This window comes from Pimephales promelas, chromosome 22, assembly GCF_988280905.1.
Source record: "Pimephales promelas chromosome 22, fPimPro1.hap1.1, whole genome shotgun sequence".
Classification (NCBI taxonomy): Eukaryota; Metazoa; Chordata; class Actinopteri; order Cypriniformes; family Leuciscidae; genus Pimephales; species Pimephales promelas.
Genome location: NC_142790.1, coordinates 25,091,429 through 25,107,383, shown reverse-complemented (window position 1 = coordinate 25,107,383; position 15,955 = coordinate 25,091,429). Strand labels below are relative to the sequence as shown.

General features: G+C 39.4%; 1 protein-coding gene across 1 annotated transcript in view; it reads left to right on the top strand.

The window, feature by feature from the left end:
* Positions 1 to 10,685: 10,685 nt before the first annotated feature.
* mmp16a (matrix metallopeptidase 16a (membrane-inserted)) overlaps positions 10,686 to 15,955 on the top strand; it is a 147,979-nt gene continuing 142,709 nt past the window's right edge. The window contains exon 1 of the mRNA XM_039684830.2: positions 10,686 to 10,784. The gene's annotated coding sequence lies outside the window, so the exon portion shown is untranslated. The remainder of the gene's footprint in view (positions 10,785 to 15,955) is intronic.

Sequence of the window (15,955 nt, the reverse complement as noted above, 5' to 3'; positions counted from 1 at the left end):
GCATGTGTGAAGATCTGCCATGCTGTCTGCTGATGGCATGACAAGGAAAAAGTCTTATTAAGGTGTAGACCTTTGCTTTAAAAGAAGATAAAACTAAAAACGAAAAGGCTGTCATGATTTACTCGCCGCCATGTCGTTCCAAACCCTATGATTTTCCTTTTTCAGTAGAACACAAATGGAGCATTTCTTTTCTTTCCCTTACAATGAAAAGAAAGTGAATGTCGACAGATGCCGTCGAGCTTTACAAATGTCAAAGAAGCGGAAGAAAGAATGTCATAAAGGTTTGGAATGACACTAAGATGACAGAACTTTCATTTTTCGAAGCACTATCATTTTAACTGTTCTACTGTGCAGAAATCTACTAACATCTGTATGTGGTTTTGTCATCCTGTTTATTTGATCTTTCTTTCTGGAGTTATATGCTGTTCTCTTGAGAGTGTCCTTAAGATTAACAGGCCTTGTTCTGTTTTAACCTCAAAAGGGGATGTTGTGTTGAAAGTAGAAGTGCTGGTCATTCTGACACGGAATGATACACTTATGGAGGCACTTTACTTTCTTCCCGATTAAATGAAAAGGAAATTGCTCCACTATCATTTATATGCAGAACTATCTTCATTATGAAAGCCACCAGGAAGCCGACAGTCTTGAACCACTGCCAATAAAACCAATCAGAGCGTAAAACCAACAGAGAGAGAGAGAGAGAGAGAGAGAGAGAGAGAGAGAGAGAGAGAGAGAGAGAGAGAGAGAGAGAGAGAGAGAGAGAGAGAGAGAGAGAGAGAGAGAGAGAGAGAGAGAGAGAGAGAGAGAGAGAGAATCAGAATGGAATCAGAATGGAACATCTGGATAGTTTAGAACAGATGAAAGTCACATAGAAAAGGTGAGAGAATATAATAGAATAGCAGAATATAAGGTTACACTTTATTTTGATGGTTTACTTAACTATAAATTTGTACCCTCATGTCAACTAACTCTCAGAGTATTTGTAGATTGTTAGGGTTAGGGTTCAGGTTAGAATAAGTAGATGTACTTCCAAAGTTACAAAATATCGGTTGGGGGAGCATCAAAATAAAGGGCCCTATTTTACCGATCCTATTTTACTGAGCGCGTGTCTAAAACGCACGGCGCAAGTGCACTTAGGACGTGTCCGAATCCACTTTTGCAAGTTTATCCATTGGAAAAATGGTTGGCGCACTCGCTGCATGGTCTGAAAGGGTTGTCCCTATTCTCTTAAAGGGTTAGTTCACTCAAAAATGAAAATTAAGTCATTCCTTCGTTTCGAACCGAATAGAATTGAATAGAAGAGAGTGGAAAAGGAGATAATAAAGCACAACAGAATACAGCAGGCAAATGAAGTGCATTGATTAGGCATTAATAAAGCTGCTATGTGGTATCAAACGTAAACTGTAAAACTGACAGAATGTTTTGAGAGGGGGCTTGTTGGCGTCCAGATCTGGGTTTCGTCCAGTGACACGTGGCGTAGGTGGGACAGCTGTGATGTTCAGTCTGCCGGGGAATGAGTGGGCCTGACTGGACTGCCAGCTTCCCTCATTAAGATTTGATTAAGATTATTGTGCCCTTTCACGGAAAGCAAACAGAATGTTCTTCATTTGCTCTTCCTCCAACTCTGTCACCTTGTCCAGGCTGTTTCTGTTTTCCCTTTTACGTTCATCCGTGAGGACGTGTGTTAAGAAAGGTTAGAATGCGATTACATTGATTGCATACAGCGTGTGACACTATGACATTTACATGTATCTAACGAAGACAATGGTATTATGTTCTTGATCAATATTAAATTCAGTCTTGGGCAAACACGTCCCTCCTTCATATTTCCTCACAAAGAATATGAACAAGAATATGAATATTATTATGAAAATTATCAGTACTGCAGTTGCAGAAGCCGTGTATCATAGACTGTAAAAAAGATTGTGTGCGACGTGAGTGTGTGTGTGTGCGTGCATATATATATATATATATATATATATATATATATATATATTAGGGCTGTTAAACGATTGCATCCAAAATAAAAGTTTGTGTTTACATAATATATGTGGGTGCACTGTGTATAATTATTTTATATAAATACACACATGCTTGTATATATTTAAGAAATATTTTTATGTATATACTGGATATAGATTTATATATAATTTATATACATGCATGTGTGTGTATTTATATATATATATATATATATATATATATATATATATATATATATATAATTATACACAGTGCACCCACATGTATTATGTAAACACAAACTTTTATTTTGGATCCGATTAATCGCGATATATATATATATTATTATACGATTCATTAGACAGCACTATACATGTGTGTTTTCTGAAATAAAACATAGAAAAAAATAGCATTTGGGTTTTTAACATTTTTAAAGATTTAAAAAAATCTTTAGATTAATCAATTATTAAAATAATCATTAATAGCGATAATGGTATTTTTTCAGGACCTGTGGTAGTCATGGTCGATTTTTTTTTTTTTTTTTTTTTTTTTTTTTTTTTTTTTGTACCGACACATAAACAGTTTCATGAATTCACAACATGAGGGCAACATACCGCCTGTCCTTCCTCCACGTGTCCCAGCGGAAAGGTGATGGGATCGATATCCACATGTGCGATTAGTTTTCCACATAAGGCTGTGACAGATAGAGATAATCCCTGCATAAATCACACTGCTGCAGTGTGTGATACATCTAGCCAATCAATCACCTGAAATCAAAAACATGCAACGCCCAGCCACTCTGTCATCCAATCAGAATGCAGCTCTCTGAGATGAACAGGTTGTTCTGCCTGACGACCCGGCCCAAAGATTCTGTTGAACCAAAGAGGCACATTCAGGACAGCCAAAGAACAATATATGTATCTCTAAAATGTCTCAAAAGCAACAAAATACAATTTTCACTATTTCTTAAAATTTCATCCAAGGTGTTCTGTTTGAGGAGTAATGAGATATTTCCTAATCAGGATCTTGAACCTAATAAGAACGGCAGAGATCTACGCTGAAAGAAACACAGCCCTGCAACCCTGGAATCTGGTTGATATGTTGCCACGGAGATAAGAATGGCATGTTGTGTTTCTCATTGGGCGAAAGACTAGCTTGACTCTCATTTGATTGGTTTTTTAAAAAGCTACAGCAAGTCCACCAAATATTCATATTGATTAGTGATCAACAGTACAGTGACCTGGTGACCTCCAAGAAAAAAATATTTCTGTTGAATGACTGTTGTATTTCATTGAATTTTAATTGAGCAAAATCCTCAATTCAACATATTTTTGGGCATTCAAATTCACATGAATTTTAAAGGGAGCCGGTTCTTAAATTCTGAATGGCCCTATTAGTTTCGGGGTGAAATGCTCCATCAAATCTTGGCTCAGTTCATGTGTTGGAAAGAACAGGGCGGAAACCGCAGCAGATGTGATCAGCCCAGGCAAAAAAAAAAAAGAAAGAAAGAAAAAAAAAAGAAAATAGTATTTGATGCTGCTCTCACACTCGACAAAGTGCACTCATGAGCTCTTTCAGTCTCAGATGATCTACAATGGCCACTAGTACTTTACAAGACCAATTGACGACCCTTTCAGGCTGGCCATGTTATCCAGGAGGCTTTAAACTGGAATCATCTATCAAAAATAATAAGCTTTCATCTCTTCATCTGACTGAGCTGCTTTTGGCTTCATCACTGAACCAGATGGAGAGAATCCTTTCACAGAGCCAATCGGCTGCATCTCTGCCTAACTTCAAACAGTTAAACTCATCATTTCTCCTGGAGAACAGTGGGATTTCTTTTCCCACGCAGTGAGATGTGTCCTGTCCAGCTTCCGTTTCTTTAAGGTCTAGTTTGTTCATTTATGGTTCCCCAGGTCATTTTACAGTCAAACAGCTGAAATCTTGCCACTGCCGGCCCACACAAAGAGCAAAGCGTTTTAGTTCATTTGAGTGTCCCTCTCAGTGTCTATGGTGGCCCTTGTTTACTATTTACTACTGTAGATAAGGTCTAATTCTCACAATTACCTAACTATTAACAATGACTTTTGCCTCAATAAACTCCCAATTACTGCTTATATTAAAAGGTAGTAGGCATGTAGAATATGGTCTTGCAGACTAAGGCATTAATATAAGTAGAACTAATAAACAGCCAAAATTAATATGCAACTATAGGACTAAAGTGTTACCAATAATTCTCATTTACTGAAACGCAGTTTAAAGGGATAGTTCACCCAAAAATGAAAATTGTGTCATTAATTACTCACCCTCATGACTTTGGAACACAAATTGAGTTTTTTTTTTATGATGAAATCTGAGAGTTTTCTGTCCCTCCATTGACAGCTAAGCAACTATACGTTATGTATAATTTGGGTATAAATAGAAATGTTAAAATAAACCTAATAAAATGATAAAAGCAGATAACACAATTACTAAAACTTAAACTAAATTTTAGATATAAATGCTAATTCAAAAAGTTAGGACATATTATAATAGAATGTAAATTATACTAAAATAATACTGGTTATCATCTTATGCAGTATATACTAAAGGAACAAGTAGTATATACTGCAACTATATTTGTACTAATTGTGGAATGTGCAGTTTGTAGTATGGTTATTGTACAATTTTTTAATATGAGTTGTGCCATAATAATATAAACATATGCGGTATACAACCAGAGCACATTGCACTTTAAAAAACTTAAAAAACTTTTTTTTTCCTGTCCTGAAAAGTGAAATCAATAGCCTACTTTTTTTGTCAGCCATCTTTGAAATCAGTACAGATATACAGAAGCTACCAAGGGTGGAAATCGCAACAGTAAGCGTACAGTCTGACATGGAGTCCCTTGTCTCTCGTATCAAAGGCTGTAACATCAGATGCTGAGAGCATTATTCAGAATAACACAGATAAGACAGCCTGTTTATCGCTAAATGTTTTATGTGATTATAAGAGCCTCTGTGTGTGCAGTGACCTCAAACTAAGGTTGATCTCTCAGTGACTGAGGAAAAGAATCACCCTCCCTTTGTGTATTTTGATAAAACGTACCACCTTATCCAATTGGATCACATCCTCGATCGAGTAAACTCTTGTGTGAGTAGTATAGTCCAGCTAGGATCGATCTCCAGCACCAGCCTGGTGTCTCAGCAGTTACTCTATCGAGCAGAAGAGCAGCGGTGTGTCCGATTAGAGACTCGACGGACAGCAGGAGATGTAGGGCCGCACGGCTCAACTGATTCATGTTTCCTGCTGCTTTTGTTCACCTCTGCTTAACTCCGCGATCGACCCTCCAATCAGGGCTGAGAATGCAATGCATGATGGGTTATCTTTTAGTGGGGATTGTATCTGACAGGAGAGAGGGATGTGCAGGTTTACTACAAGAGGAGTTACGTTTGAATTTTCTCTGCAAATGGAGACGTTTAGCCTTTTCCAGCCCAGAGAAGAATTTGTGCACAGCAAAGCTTTTAAAAGAACTGCCTCAGCCAATAACCCTGATGGATTTTGTTAAAAGTTATTGGACTAAATTCATTTGAGAGTAAATGTACCCTAAATGGGCATTTCATGGAACATTTTAAAAACTTCAGTGAAATGAACAAAGATGCCGTTAAAAGTTCTTCCGATGTGTAATTAAAAATTACTTATTTTAAGCTCTTCCAAAAGTTAGATGTTGTTTATGGTCATGTTATATAGTGCCATCCCAGAATGCATAGCGCTGAGAGAGAGAGAAAAAAGATGGTGGATAAGTTCAGAGAAATGCTGATTAAAGCTACACTGTGTGATTTTTACCCCCATCTAGTGGTGAAAAGGTATATGACCATCCAGTGAATATTAGTTTCTGTTCCTCTCAATTCCGATTTCGTTTTAACTCCTACGGTGGCCAATGTAGTCCAAGATTAACATGGCTTCCAGTTCGACCTCGTCCATGAGTGTTAACTCAAACGTAAACGCAAAAAGCTTGAATTAACGGGTATGTCCCTCTTTGGCTAATGTACTTTCAAGATGGAGGGGCAACATTAGAACCCCTTACCCGTATGTATTTTCAATGCCATATTATACACTCACGAGAATACTTTATTACTTGAATGAAGTAAATATACATTAATGAGCACATATTATATTTTTGAAAGTGTTTTTAGCTAAGAATAAACTAAAATAGTTACACTGTGTAGCTTTAAGTAGCTTGAAGTTACTGTTTATTCAATACTGAAAATGTTGATAAAATACAAATACATTTTATGTTTATTACAATCAGCATGGCATTAGAATCAATTGTGAATCGAGTCTACCGGGCTTTGGAAGAGATCTGCAATGTGTGTGTGTTTTCATGCGTGTACATGTTCGTAGCATATGGCAGCACAACACAGTTCATTAGAGCAAAGAACCAGGGCAAATTAATTCACAAAACATACAGCAACATTGAACACTGAAACAAGACCAAGCAGGACCAGCAGCAGATCTAAACACAGCTTAGTGAAAGTACAGACCAATGTATACACTACAAATGAAACCATTGGTTATTCATGTCAACATTTGGAGAAAATGCAGTGCAAAAGAAGTGAGTGAGAGATAACACAATTTATCAGGAGGCAATACACAGTATACACACACACACATATGTAAATACAATTCTTACATTTATTTTTTTTAGTGGTGGGGCCTTACCCGTGTATCTCTGGCGTTAGAAAGGGGATTTTCACTGGGAAAGAGGCTGCAGTTCTGTCTTGATTTATCTTGCAGATTTCTCTCATATTCGGTGCAGCTCTGAAATAGCAGTTCCTTTCTGGCCCGTTCACTGGGCGCACCATCCCAAAACCGGTCAAAACTGGCACTAGAAATGTGTTGTTTGGTTCTTTAGCTGGCACTGACGAAAAATATCACAGTCATAAAAGGAAACTTGGACTGTGTGTTGTTGGGAAGCAGGAAAAAAAAAAGAGCCAGCAAGCACCATCTGTGTTTTCAATGTGAATCATTCACAGTTCTGTATGACATACTTCTGAACAGCACAAGAAAGGCCAAATGTTCAGATATCAGTGCGTCCTCAAGCTGCCAGAAATGATGATGAATTGAGACTGCCAAAGGAAGGTTTAAAAGTCATATTGATGCTTAGCAATCACAATAGCTTTACCGTTTTACCGTTTTATTGCCGGTCAAATCTTTACTGGGAAAATTTAGAAATGACGCAAAAAAGTAAATAGAAATTTTTTTTTTTTGTAATTTCGTAGTCATTTTTCAATTCACAAAAAAGACAGAAGGAATTTTACATAAACAGTGCATGAAGGAAATATGATCGCCATTACACGAGAGTAGATGTTAAAACTCCATGCTGATTTAAACAAACTCAACAGCGATCAAAAATTCAGTATAACCAATAAAGCTTCCAATGTAGGGCTCAGAGAATATTACAGCATTGTGATGATGTTCATGTGATGATTCATATGTGCATATGTATATACAGTATATATGAGCATGTTTTTTTTTTATCTCTCCAAATACTAGAAAACAAAACGGTCAACCCTCAGGCCAGTACACTCTCCATTAGCGATGAAATGCACTCAAAGACACACACACATCATCATAGTGTGGTTCAACAAAATTCCCTTTACACGCACTCACACCAGACACACAGACAACTTCCCCTCCATCATTCAGTCGTTCTTCTCCTCCCTCACGTTCCGTCTGTCTGAGTTTAGAAAACCATCCTCATCGAATTACCTGGCAAAGCATAATGAGCAACATTTTTATAGTGCAAATGACTTGGTTGTTTAGTTTGAGATATATTGCTTCCTTCTCTTTCTTTATTTTAAGCTATTTCACTCCCTCAAGTCATTTTCATTTCAGGATATATCACTCCCTCACTCTCTTTACTTCAGGATAAGTCACTCTCCCCCACTCTGCTCTTTACTATCTTTATATCGGAATATATCACGACAAGAATCCTTTTCCGTTGTGCTCTATTATTGATAATCTAATGCTGTGAGTTCAGTCTGGTTTGAAAGTGCAGAGAGCAGAATCCAGACAGTGATGCAACCTGAATGTCATATAGTCTGGCTTTTAATATTGACATGTGAAGCCATCTAATTTTATAATTTATACATGAATACATCATTTTTTTTTTATAAATTCTGATTATTGTATATGTACACTGACCTAAATGATTACTAGGAACACTATACTAATACTTTGTTTGACCCACTTTCGCCTTCAGAACTGTCTTAATTCAACGTGGCATTGATTCAACAAGGTGCTGAAAGCATTCTTTAGAAATGTTGGCCCATATTTATAGGATAGCATCTTGCAGTTGATGGAGATTTATGGGATGCACATCCAGGGCATGAAGCTCCCGTTCCACCACATCCCAAAGATGCTCTATTGGGTTGAGATCTGGTGACTGTGGGGGCCATTTTAGTACAGTGAACTCATTGACATGTTCAAGAAACCAATTTGAAATGATTCGAGCTTTGTGACATGGTGCATTATCCTGCTGGAAGTAGCCATCAGAGGATGGGTTCATGGTGGCCATAAAGGGATGGACTTGGTCCGTAACAATGCTCAGGTTGGCCGTGGCATTTAAACGATGCCCAATTGGCACTAAGTGGCCTAAAGTGTGCCAAGAAAACATCCCCCACACCATTACACCACCACCACCAGCCTGCACAGTGGTAACAAGGCATGATGGATCCATGATCTCATTCTGTTTGCGCCAAATTCTAACTTTACCATCAGAATGTCGAACAGAAATCGAGACTCATCAGACCAGGCAACATTTTTCCAGTCTTCAACTGTCCAATTTTGGTGAGCTCTTGCAAATTGTAGCCTCTTTTTCCTATTTGTAGTGGAGATGAGTGGTACCCGGTGGGGTCTTCTGCTGTTGTAGCCCATCCGCCTCAAGGATGTACATGTTGTGGCTTCACAAATGCTTTGCTGAATACCTCGGTTGTAACGAGTGGTTATTTCATTCAAAGTTGCTCTTCTATCAGTTTGAATCAGTCGGCCCATTCTCCTCTGACCTCTAGCATCAACAAGGCATTTTCGACACACAGGACTAAAATAGTAGTGTAGTTAGAAATGGATTATTTCACGTATGCTAATTACCGCATATAGTGGCAAAATGGGAAGCACTGTTGACAATAATTGCGAATTGAAGAGTTCTACTGCTGCGTGAGGTAAAGTCAGGTGATGATCCAAATGCTGCCATAGTATGTAAGCGTCGAGTCTCTCTAAACTTGTAAATGTTTACTTAATAAATCACAGTTTTAAGCACATACAAGCATCCCTAAAGTGTTCAACAGATTAGATTTGGAAGATTAGAAAAGACAGGAAAGGGGCACAAGTTCCTTTCTTGTTGTTTTTCTGCTCAGCTACTTTGCTAATTTGAGAGGTGCGTGGTGCATTTGTTTATGCTTGACTGTGTAAGCTGGCATTTGCTGTGTGAGTTTTATTGGTATAGTAGAGTCCCTGGATACTGGCATCCTCTGGTCCTCTGTCCTACCAACTACAGTACACCCACCCACTTGCGTGGAGATGGAACCTTCCGTATTCCCCAATGACCATGTGGGAGGCATCCCCACATCATTCAGCACAGTCACATTTAGAAAAGCCTCTCTGGTCCTACCCACATTCACTCGTAACCGTGTGAAAAAAGCTAAAGGTTGTGCAAGCCATCTTTACAAGGCTGTGTTACATAATCCTGACCTCTGTCTCTTAGTTTCACATCTCAACAGTTGCTCACCTGGAAAATGGAGATTCTGAATCTCAATGGCAACTCTACATCGTCACAAGCACAAAAGGAAACAGCTATTACATTTTTCCAAGAAAAAGTAAGCAGGGCTTGTCTGTGCAAAACCCACAAACACAATGCTAAAATGTTGCTTGTGATGGTTTGGGTGTAGTTATGTGGTTACTAAGGTTACTAAGGGTGTTGCTGTGCAGTTGTGAAGGTGTTCTAGGTGGTTGTTCGGGTGTTGCTATGCGCACACGCTGTCAATCAATGATCAATGTAGCTGTCAGTTGGAGGGGCGTGGTTATGGATGTTAAGGAGACACCCAAACCGCAAAGCCTACGTCATCGAGCAAGGTCCTCCAATGCAGAGGGGAGGGGCATTTTCAAAATTTGATTAAAGATTACGAAGCCAAAAAATTTTTTTGTGTGGATTGACTTCCATGTATGAATTGTTCACCACAAAACGATCAATTTAGGCAAACAAAGTGAGTATGTTCAATTTTGATTTCATGGGGACTTTAAAAAGCAAAATAAGCGGGTTTCTTGACTAAATATGAATTTTGATCAGTTAATTTTAAACCGTATGAACTAGTCCAAGTATCCAATAAGCAATGCATTCAAACCGTCAGTCCAAAACAGACCAAATGCAGAGAAAACCCGTCCAATTTCTTCAGAGATGGCTGAGCGAATAGTGTATTTGACTTCAAATGATGATATCTCTCCTTTTCTGTGATTGTTTCAGGGCATCCCAAGCCATTTCTCATCGTGCTAAATACAGACTGAACGGCAGCTCAAAACACCCAACCTGTCACGGATGGAACAGGAGTCAGACAGGTGGCAAGTGAAATAGTGTTTATTTACAGGTTGCAGATCCAGACAGAGATACGGTGAGTAAGCAAGCAGACGATATTGAAGATAGAACTTAGCTGAAGGATAACCAGAGTCTTTGTTTACAGATGCGGATGGAGAGCCACCGGGAACAGGCTGATGTTCGGAGACTGAACTTCCGTGTGAAGGTTAGCAGGTGATTGATGGATGGAGCTCAGGTAGCGGGTAAATGGCAGGTAAGTAGTGTGATAGTCTGTAGTGTCATGTAGAGACAAGACCAGACAATGAGTGTGTGAAGAGGAGTTGAATATATAGGGAGGTGAACTGATTAGGTGCAGGCGATGGTGATTAAAACTCAGGGGACCGTGGACGAGTGGGAGGAGTGAGTGAAGCTGGAATCCTGACACAACCGCTGTGTGAGGCCACAATTTTGACATCGATACCATGAGGAAAAACTGCCATAAAGATATTTTTAATATTATCTCATAATTTGGGAGCTGGTTTGTTAGGCTGCTGTCACTTTAAGACCTGACGCACATATTCATTATACTGTTATACATGCGTTGTCTTTCTCAACTGTTAACGTTCAATGAATACTCGTCAAGATCTGATTTTTTTTATATTATTTTGTGTGTATTTTACTGTTCAGATGCAATAAGCAGTGAAAAGGATCTCAATTTAGTACTGAGAGGTGGATTTATGTGCGAGCACAAAATCTGTGGGAATGAGAAAATCATGCGCAATACATGCAATCCCAAATAGTAATTGTAATATTTCACTGTAAAGTATTTAAGAAGAATATAACAATAATGATGATAACAATTTTATTTGACAGTACAGCTATAAAATTACAATACTAATATTTATGGTTGTCTTATTTTGTTAATTTTCAAACGTAAAACCATCAAGCACTAATTTTGGCAGAAAACAAACCAGCGGGGAACCTTTAAATATTCTCTTTCGTCAGTGTTAAGTTCGGGGAGATGGTTAAAGATAATTTACCAATCAGAATCAAATATCCCAGAGGACAATATAATAAGCCAGAGTTAGTTTGCGCAAGAGCCAGAATGATGAAACTATAATATCTTGCAGCTGTCAAAAATCTATCTTCATTAACTTCTTTCAATATTTATTTATCCATCTGATCAGCTTGCCTAATTTAATGTTATATATCACAGGCACCATTTGTGCTTCAAAAGTCAAGTAATGATTACTAACTCAACCAAAATGATTGTGAATTTTTAATAGCAATGAATCTCTCCTGTTTCTCTGCACGAGGAGATTTACTCTCTCATGGACGTCTGGTGGATTTGATTCGAGTGCTGTTATTTCTGATGAGCAGAATGAATGAAGCATGCTGATATTTGAGTCTTATTGCCTTCTCAGTGTTTATGTTTGATGATTTGCGTCATTTAGCGAAGGCTTTGGTTCCAGGCAATCAGCAGGGGATTCTGTATAACAGACCTTTAGCCCCATGAGTCATAGCCACAGTTCCCTGCAACGCTGATCACATCAGCTGAGATGCAGTGTCAGTGAGATGAATCAGATGAAAGCGCTCTAACACTTGGGAGGCGGCGCTGTTAGAGGAGCTGAGGTGAGGGAGGAAGCTGTCAATCACTGGCTGAGTAATTTGACCTCATCTCTATTTCTGTTACTGCATAAAAACATAAACATTTGTCACAGGTAGCTTTCTTCAGTTTGATTGACAATTGAGATTGATTGCGTGCGTGACATTGAGAAACAAATTGATCTCTGTCAGGAGATATGATCATGGAGCCATGTAGATGTAAATTGAATGCATGCTGGGGGATTTATGCTTGGCAATTAGGGTCGATTACAAGAAAACGTCAGCTATGAGAACCTTTGTTGGTAAACTGGTGTGTCTGTTTATAGAAAAGGCCACAGATGAATGATCTTGATGGGTATCCTGCTGAAAAGACGGGAAAATGACAGTAATGCAATGATTAGGGATTTACACTATTTTACAAATCCCCTATTTTTTATTCAGGTTACCTTGCTGTCATTTAACACTGATTAATATAATCTTTAAAAAAATGCAAAATACATATACGGTTTTTATACTGTGCATTAAAATGTTGAGATGGCTACATTTACTTTTAACACTTAAACAATAATAAAAAAGATGGAAGGAAGGAAGGGAGGGAGGGAAGCTGGATGAATGGATGGATGGAAGGAAGGAGGGAAGGATGGAAGGAAGGAAGGAAGGAGGGAAGGAAGGAAGGAGGGAAGGAGGGAAGGATGGATGGATGGATGGATGGATGGATGGATGGATGGATGGATGGAAGGATGGATGGATGGATTGATGGATGGAAGGATGGATGGAAGGATGGATGGATGGATGGATGGAAGGATGGATGGATGGATGGAGGGACGGATGGAAGGAAAGATGGATGGATGGATGGAAGGAAGGAAGGATGGATGGATGGATGGATGGATGGATGGAAGGAAGGATGGAAGGATGGATGGATGGAAGGAAGGAAGGAGGGAAGGATGGATGGATGGAAGTATGGAAGGAGGGAAGGATGGATGGAGGGAAGGATGGAAGGGAGGAAGGAAGGATGGATGGATGGAAGTATGGAAGGAGGGAAGGATGGATGGAAGGAAGGATGGATGGATGGAAGGAGGGAAGGAAGGAAGGATGGATGGAAGGATGGAAGGAAGGAAGGAGGAAATTATGGATGGATGGATGGAAGGAGGGAAGGATGGATGGATGGATGGATGGATGGAAGGAAGGAGGAAATTATGGATGGATGGATGGAAGGAAGGAAGGATGGAGGGAGGGATGGATGGATGGATGGATGGATGGAAGGAGGGAAGGATGGATGGATGGATGGATGGATGGATGGAAGGAGGGAAGGATGGATGGAAGGAAGGAAGGAGGAAATTATGGATGGATGGATGGAAGGAAGGATGGAGGGAGGGATGGATGGATGGATGGATGGAGGGAGGGAGGGATGGATGGATGGATGGAAGAAAGGAGGGAAGGATGGATCAATGGATGGAAGTAGGGAAGGATGGATGGAAGGAAGGAAGGATGGATGGATGGAGGGAAGGATGGAAGGAAGGAAGGAAGGAAGGAAGGAAGGATGGATGGATGGAGGGAAGGATGGAAGGAAGGATGGATCAATGGATGGAAGTAAGGAAGGATGGATGGAAGGATGGATGGAAGGAAGGAAGGAAGGATGGATGGATGGATGGATGGATGGAAGGAAGGAAGGAAGGAGGGAAGGATGGATGGAAGGATGGAAGGAGGGAAGGATGGATTCAAGGATGTAAGGAAGGATGGATGGAAGGAAGGAAGGAAGGAAGGAAGGAAGGAAGGAAGGAAGGAAGGAAGGAAGGAAGGAAGGAAGGATGGATGGAAGGAAGGATGGATGGAGGGAAGGAAGGAAGGAAGGAGGGAGGGAAGGAGGGATGGATGGATGGATAGAGGGAAGGATGGATGGATGGAGGGAAGGATGAATGAATGGATGGAAGGAAGGAAGGAAGGAAGGATGGAAGGATGAATGGATGGAAAGAGGGAAGGATGGATGGATGGAAGGAAGGAAGGAAATAAGGAAATTTTGGGAAATAAAGCAATATTGAAAAAATTACAAATTATCTGAATTTACCAGTTTTTCACTATCAGTATATTCCTGATAGAAGCAGCAAAATAAATATCATGAAAATAATGAACAACAGTCATTGACATGGAAATAATGTGATAATATAAAACAAGGTATTCTTTCTTTTGATTTGGGGTTAAAATAGTACATGGAAATGTTCTTGACATGTCTGATGAGATTCATCTCTGTCTGTGTGTTAGTTCTGCTTGTCATTGAGACAGGCTGATCTATTCGAGCTGTGAAATTTCCGGTGCCTCATTAAGGCAGATGGAGGCGGGTCAGTCTTGTGCCATCTCCGTAGCAACAATAGCCATGCTGATATTAAGTAATATTGATGCAGTAAAGGTCAGAGTTGGCTGACGAAATAGCAGGCACAGACCACTCTTTGTTATGCCTTAAGGGTTAGTTCATGCCTATTTCAGGACAAAGAATCACAGGTATGATTATGTCTGACAGCAGGTCCCAAAAATGACCTCATCCAGATACAGATGCACAATGTCTTGGATCATTGAATTATCAGAACTGATGTCAGGTTAGCTTCTTTGATCCTCAGATAAGCACTGATGTTTCCTTAGCTTTTATTAAAGTCTGGGACCACTGGGGCATCTTTGACAAAAAAAAAGAAAAAAAAAGAACCAAACAAACAAACCAAAAAAAACATGAAGGAATGCATCAAAGGAGATTCATAAAAGTTATAAAAGGGTAATTTTGACATCTGTGGGTTGAAAATTAAACATTTATAAATATATATATATATATATATATATATATAGGTAGTCGACTAGTCGTAAAATTAAGTGTTACAGAGATTTATTTAAAAAAATATTTAATGACCCGAAAAAAGTAGTTTAGCCTATATTTATTGTATACTCTCTTTTAGTATCTTTTATTGTTTTTTTTTCTTTTGTCTTCACTACTTGCTATTTTTCATGTTTTTTTTGTTTTGTTTTTTCGTCCCATAAGAGCACTCGTGACTCAAGCGATGATGCGCTGCTCTGTTCATCTGTTATGCTACGATGAGAGGAGATTCTGACCACGTGATTCGCTTTGCTTTTGATTGATAGCTGTATTAAGAGTGTCTCTGCTGCTTTCGCTAATGGAACATCACATTCTGAGAGCCATTACTTCACCAGCCATCCCACTGGCCACCTCTCTCTTTCACTCTATATCTGTCATCCATCTCTTTTCCAGCTCTCACCTATTTCGCTCCTCCTTGATCGTGTTTCCCGCCACCTATCAGCTGTTTACATTCAATTTCTCAGAGGCAATCGTGCTGTGCCCTGTGTGGACTAAATGAAGGTTAAGCAGAAGTTAGATGCACTGTCGTGGCCCAGAATGTGCTGCCTGGCTGGAGATGCTTATTCCCAGAATCTGGAGTGATTTTTCTGTCAAGGGAATAATTCCTCTCACAGACGGTGGGCTCATTTGCATCAGATGTCGACAACAGCATTGTTTTGACAGCTCAGAGAGGGAGATTATTCCAAGCCACACAATCGGCACCTAATCTTGGAAATCAGGCGAGCGGCACCCCTCAAAGAGGTTTATCAAAGCACACTGTGTCTAAAACGGATACTAAAATATCAAATTCGTATGACCACACTCGTACGAATTAGTACGATTTTTGCTAAATCGTACATATTTTACGAATTGGCCAATTCGTATGAATTCATACGAATGACCTACCCCTCTCTGTGAGTTTCGGAAGGGATGATTCAGATTTCTAGAAGACAGACGGGTTGCTCACGTCACATCTACGTCGTCAAGCTCTGTTTGAGTCGGTT